Source organism: Tigriopus californicus, chromosome 10 (assembly GCF_007210705.1).
Source record: "Tigriopus californicus strain San Diego chromosome 10, Tcal_SD_v2.1, whole genome shotgun sequence".
Lineage (NCBI taxonomy): Eukaryota > Metazoa > Arthropoda > Copepoda > Harpacticoida > Harpacticidae > Tigriopus > Tigriopus californicus.
In genome coordinates, this window is record NC_081449.1 from 8,738,081 (window position 1) to 8,744,661 (window position 6,581).

Consider the following 6,581-nt stretch of genomic DNA (forward strand, 5'->3'; position numbering starts at 1 on the left):
TGATTGGAGGAAACAAATCAGACCCCAGTGAAAAGGCAAACGGGACGAGAGCGCTCCTTGGGTGTTCGCTCGAGGATCCAGGGAAGGCAATCAACGGGAGTCACGCTCACCGAGCACCAATCACGGACCAACAGTGGAGCAATCGAGCTCGAGCCTCCCGATCTCGAGTGAGGAGGAGATGGGGAAAAAGGCCACGTGCAGGGCGGACTCCAATTCGGTAAGAAGCAGGAAGCAGCGTGCGAACAGGATGACAAAGTACCGGATAAGCCACACAAGTCTTGCATGGAACGACGAGCTCACTACGTACGTCCAATGTACCGTGGCTCTTTTAATGAGCTCGACAAAGCAGATTAGCAGCCATACAAACGCAACATTGGATCAAGGGGTTTCTGATTTTGTGTCACCTTCAACTGCATGGTAAATCTTGGACTCGACCAATCGAAGGTAATGTCCAACCTGAGGCCTGAATGAAGTAGACCAGACCTCAGGCCACTCAGGGAACTAGATTAAATTTATTTCACACACCATGGACAAAGCATTGTCAATATGCATCATGGTTGATTTGTACAAATTGGTTAAACCCCAGAACGTTCTGTACATCCTGTCAGTGGTCTTCAAAGTAATTTCAATTTCTCGCGCAAATGCTTCTCCTATCCACCCGAGTGGCGTTATTTTGAATGAGAATATTTAGTTACAATAAATGGATGGTGAAGAAACAAGAAAGGGATGGATTGATTGCACTTATCATTGACTCCTGTAGGGTGCAAAATGCACAACTTTGGTACCTCAACCAGTGATTTGGCGGACCTACCTTCGACCCTTGTCATTGGAATTGATTTCAATTTCAAATCAACATCCTTGTCCAACTATCCCTCCCAAGTGACTTGCGCCGCTTGCCCTCGAGAATTCAACAATAATCCAAGAGAGGATCGACATAACCGCGGGTTTCCTCAAATGGAGTCGTAAATTCGACAACGCCAGCAATTCCAAGAATGATTTGGTCGAGCTTTTTGGTTGTTTTCAATGCTCGATGCCAGTCAACCAACCAACCAACCAACCAACCACAGAGAGCCAGCTAGCGGTTATTGGAACAGGAAATGGCTCCTCCGACTTTCTTCGTCAGTCTCCACAGAATTGGCTTAATCAAGTGAAGGTAATACTAAAATGATGGCGTGGAATGATGACTTTTCAGTTCTACACAGGGTATAATGTCGGATTTAAAATTGCCGACTTTGCATGGAACTTTAGTGACAAAATTGAGTGGTTGAAAAATGTCAGAGAGCATCAAAAACACAATACTATTATTTAGTAACTTTTAAACTGCCAATTTTTAGTGGAGAGTCGAGGTTTTTCTTTCTTGATATTGAGTGTCGAGAAAAGAAGATCCGTAGCGAAAAGTTGCGCCATTCAATTGTATTTGGACGGCCAGAACAAAATTTTCAAAGCTTGATCATATCCCTCGGCCATTCCGCCCCAGTCACCACCACCACAAACAACAACAATAACAACATTCAATGCCATATTTGGGGAACTTTTCTAGCACTGGAAGGACTTCCAAAGCTAATTGAATATGTAAGCTCCTCTTCCTTTTCAGTCGGACATCATACCTTTAAGTTATCTTCAACATTTTTTTGCCCTTCTAGGTCGGAGCCAAGTAGCCCTAGGTTTGACATTATTTAAATTGCTACTTTGCTGTTTATTTGCGCGGTTATTTTGGATTCGTATTTCGAGATGATGCATCAATATGGAAGATCCACAAGCTGAGATCGTACTGACACAATTCTGAGCACTTTTTTTTTTCAACTCGTCTTTGAACTCAGCAATTCATTTTGCAAGCCTGATCGGTAAGAGATGAGGCCTTTTGTTCACTATATTTGAAAAATTTGAAGATACTTTTCATCACTTTGGCCAATATTGGCTCATTTTAACCGCATGATTAGGCTTTTGGATAAAGTTTTATGTGTTGATTTCCGATCCCTTGCGATTATTTCAAGATATTCCTGACCTTGATATTTTCTATCAAATTAAATTCATTGTCAGACATCCCGACCTTGTGCTACCCGACCACTAAGCCCCACGGCAATTGGGACATTCAAAGTCCAAGATAAAATCACATTTATAATCAATTGAGCGAGTAGCTCATTTTTCAATAACGGAAATCGTACCCACAGTCTACTAGGTATATGTACAACCACATGGTTGATGATTGATCAGGACCCGAAGAGTAGAGAGCGAAATCATCCAGAGCGTTTTTGATGAGCAAGATGAGCCTCTGAACTATCAGTGTGGCTGTTCTTCTGGTTCTTTATTTTGACAACCACCCTATCCGTTTGCTATCCATTTGACAGGTGTGTACGAACGTACGTACTGTATGTAGGCAAGTACGTGGTCCCTCAGTGGAGAGCAGACCGCGTGTGCCGTTGACAACTACAAGTCGCTGAGCAATCTCTGAATGAAAAGTGGCGAGGTCTCAGCTGCCCGAATCATCCCAGATCTGCGTCAGTTGGCAAGCGACAAGTGACTTTTTTCTCCACCTTCAATTTTGGACGATTGCCTTCGCTCCCAGCCAGGATATTGTCTCTGCACAATAGTTTCAAAATCTGCCTCGGCCACGATCACGATCCAATGTATGCAGCAACTAGAGTACACGATCTCTGACAGCAAAGTTCATGTTTGATACATAAAGCTCAAAAATTGAACCCACAACAAACTTAAACGAGCTTAGCGGGCTTGGAATAAAAAGGTCATGCTTGAAACGAAACTAATAATGAGCTCTACAAATTTTGGCCTTTGACTTGATTCATGTCAAGTTTTGTAGAGCAAAATAACTCTTTCTATTATGGAATCCAGACCCCAACTCCGGTTTATTAGTGTCGTATTATTAACGATAGTGATACCATCAAACAAAAAACAAGGCGTCGTCTTTGTGTGCCTCGAAGTCTAATACTGTTTATTTTTGGCTTAAATCTAAATCAGTACGATATCTTCAAGTATTTAAAAGGCTCGAAAAGCACTATCCAAAATCTGGCGACTTTATCGAAGCCCGTTCATAATCCCATTCCCTTTGAATTTTAGCGAGCATATTCCAGGCAAACTCCAAGTTTGAACAAGCGTTTTTGGATGCCATCAATTTAGTCTGCTTCGTCTCAGATCAGTAGGTGGATTCAGCCAGGAAAGTGCCTAATTGGCGGTAGGGGAAAGAAGCATTACAGGTAGGGTTGGTGGCATTGCCATCATGATGGCTCGTGGTCTTCTAACACGTGCCATTCTTGGACACGCTTCTTGAGGTTGGATTGATATGAAAAGGGCCGTCTCTTCCAGCCAGTAGTAAACACCGAGCGCTAGCCACGATCGAAAATAGAATTCGAGAAAAGATTACGTCTCTTTAAAGAATAAACAGATGATTGTTTCAGTTACTTCACGATGCGTCAGGACCGCGCTTTTTCAGGTAAAATTACATTTTAACAATGGCATAATTGTGAAGATTAAAAATTTTTTTTTTCGTTTCTCGATCTTAAGAGCGATGGTAGGAAAAACACAAACTGTGGGCAATTGAAAGTTTAGGTTCCCTGGAAGTGTTTTTATTTCAGACCATTTGTTTGAGTTGTTCCCACTTATATCCCGTTTAGTTCGAACTTTTGGGCTGTTTTTGACCAAAAATATGTTTTTTTTTTGGTCAACTTAGATCATACTTTACTAAGAGTATTACAGTACAATTTTGTGGGAGACGCGTTTCATTGTCAAAACAATAAGCGAAGTAAGGTTCATTCCTGACCATTGGATTCTGATGCTATCAGATAAGACGATTTTCCTCCTTTCACAGGGCCCCTTAGACTGCTGGGCTTCACTATCTGAAGGGATCACTAGTTTCAGTTCAATTTCAAGCAGCATGATACATGTTTTTAAAAAATCCAACGAATGAACAATTTGAATATTGGAAATGTGCGGGTGTCTGAATAGGCTGTCTCACCCTAATCTAGAATATCTGTATGTTTGTTGTTAGTAAAATAAAAAAGTAAGAAAAAGCCAATGAAAAAGCGTACGAGGGATTAAATTCTGTTTTAGGATTAAAGTGGAAGTGTGGGGCTACAGTACTTTCATCCTTAACATAGAATCTTCGGTACACTTTTATTCTGAAAACGGATTCAATGGGAAGGAGAGAACTATTTTGTGTGGGGGTGATGTTCAGCATGCCGAAACAATTTGTTAAGGTGTTGAAGTTCATTGACCACTTCCTTACATGCAAAATCATTATCTCGGCATGGTTGAAAGATGTAAGAATTGACGTTTTTACAATGGCATGGATGGCATGGATCCACTCTCTTGGAGATTAGTGCATTGTTGTATGCTAATTATTGCTAATGGCTGGGATCACTCGTGATTTCAAAAAATCTTTATTGTCTATCCTTATTTTATATAATATGATTTAGGCAAGACCAAAAGGGCATCAAACTGCAGAATGACATTCAGGTTGGATTCGAGAACATTCTTCGCGAGATTATGAACGTCAAATTGAAAGACAATGAACACGGCCACGCATCCTCTTGGTGGATTTTTTCATCAAAACTGCCGGTCCCACACAACATAACGACAACCAGGAGTATATCCAAACAGGACAATTCACGGTCCGTGAATTCAAGCTCGACCTTCGCTCACCAAGCAAGGGAAAGAGTTGTGGAACTCTCCAAGTACGTACATAAACTCGAAACCTGACAATCGACCGTTCCATAAGAGAAAGTGTACAAACCGTTCGGAACATGCCGTTGCAACCTCTACTTCGCTCAAATCAAATAGATGCATATTCTTTTGCTCGGCGTCACAAAATGAATGACTGTTGGTGTGATCTTTTTATTTAGGCGTTTATGAAAGGGCCAACCACAAGGTATACGTTTTCGCGTTCATATTAAATATTCATAGCCTCTATTGGGTGGTAATTTGTCTGTTCTTTTTTAATTTGAAATTGGTCGAATACGTTTTTCTATAACCATAACTTAGTATTGAAATTCTATTTTATTGATGATTTGGTTAATGAGTAAAAGTCAATATTTGTTATTTGCAGCCGTAGTATATGTTAAGGAAGTTTTAAGTGCAAAAATGACCTATTTTAGCTTTTTGTGTTGCAAAAAAAAAACAAAAGAGGTCTTTTTGCTACACAAAATATACATGATGTTCCTTGTTAATTGCTTCTTATTGTAGAATTGGAGAATGTTGTGGCCAAAAATGGTACAAAGTAGAACATTGTAAGTGTAATGTAAACTGTGATTTTAGTATATGTCTCATATATGTTGATGATATTTCACTGAATTGGGCAATGCTTTCAAAAGTTGTTCTTTTGCTTTTGTGTCACCAAGTATCCTTATTTGATTAACTGTGGTGTGAACTAGTGATGGGATCAAATCAAATTTCAAACGCAAGGTTGATGAAAAACGTGAAAAATGGATCAAAAACACACCCTTGTTTGACGATGGAAAAATCAGGGCAATTTTTTGAGGCTAACGGGTTTCGGACATTCCACCAGTAATGTAATGTCATTAATTATTTGATCCCCGTCAGTAGTGTGAAACGTAACCAACAGGGTGCTAATTCTGACCAAGTCGACTATTCAGACAGATTTTGAAAGTGCCTCGATTTGGGTTTCTATTCAGCATTTGGAAATACTCTGTGCATGTCACGAGCTTGGGAACTAAGATGATTAGTATAATGAACAGGGTGAAAACTGAGGAATGAAATTTGAAAAAAACACCGATGGGCACTATCATGATGAGAATGTTTCCGCGTTCCAAAAAGGGCCTTTATTTTGCCAATTTCAATCTGTGCGGTCATATGTTGGCTGAAACCGATTACTACTTGTAGGCATGTATGGCCCCGTTCTATTAACTATACCATGAGCCACCCGATGATTCACTTTTAATAAAAAAATGCTTTTCGAAAGGTTTTCGAAATTCATTTTGACTATAAATCATAAACCAATTGTTTGGAAACGAAAACCCGACCAATTTTCCAGCTCATTAAAATCGTGAATAAATGGACAACAGCTCTCCAAGAGTATCCTTATACTATTTAATAGCCGAGTACGGGTCGAAATATGACAACGATACATAGTCGAAAGGTCATGTCAAAAACGTAAACATAAATATGGTAAGAGTATTAAACATGATAAAGACAATTGGATATTTATATACAGTTAACATTACAGATGGCATTGACTAAAGAGTTGAGTTTTATAGAACAAATAAGGATCCGCCCCCAAGAACAGACGGCATTTCACAGGGAAGGTGATCATGGGCAGCTTTAAGGTAATGAGTCAGTGAGTGGGTAGGACTCGGTCCGTTGAGATCCGGCTGATCTGGCTTTCATGGCTAAAATTGGCGGGCGGGAAATGGACGAAAGAGTAGCCAAAAGTGGCTGGCTGGTCTGGATGCTGGGGTCTCAAGGGTGTACGAGTACGTAGAGGACCGATCATGGCCGTGTGTGTCCGGCCAAAAACCTCCAGGTATGGGGCAATGATTCCGTTGTCTCTGATGATCTGATCCAACTTCAATCGGATCAGTCTTCTTTGGACGAGGTCAAGGAATCCATCC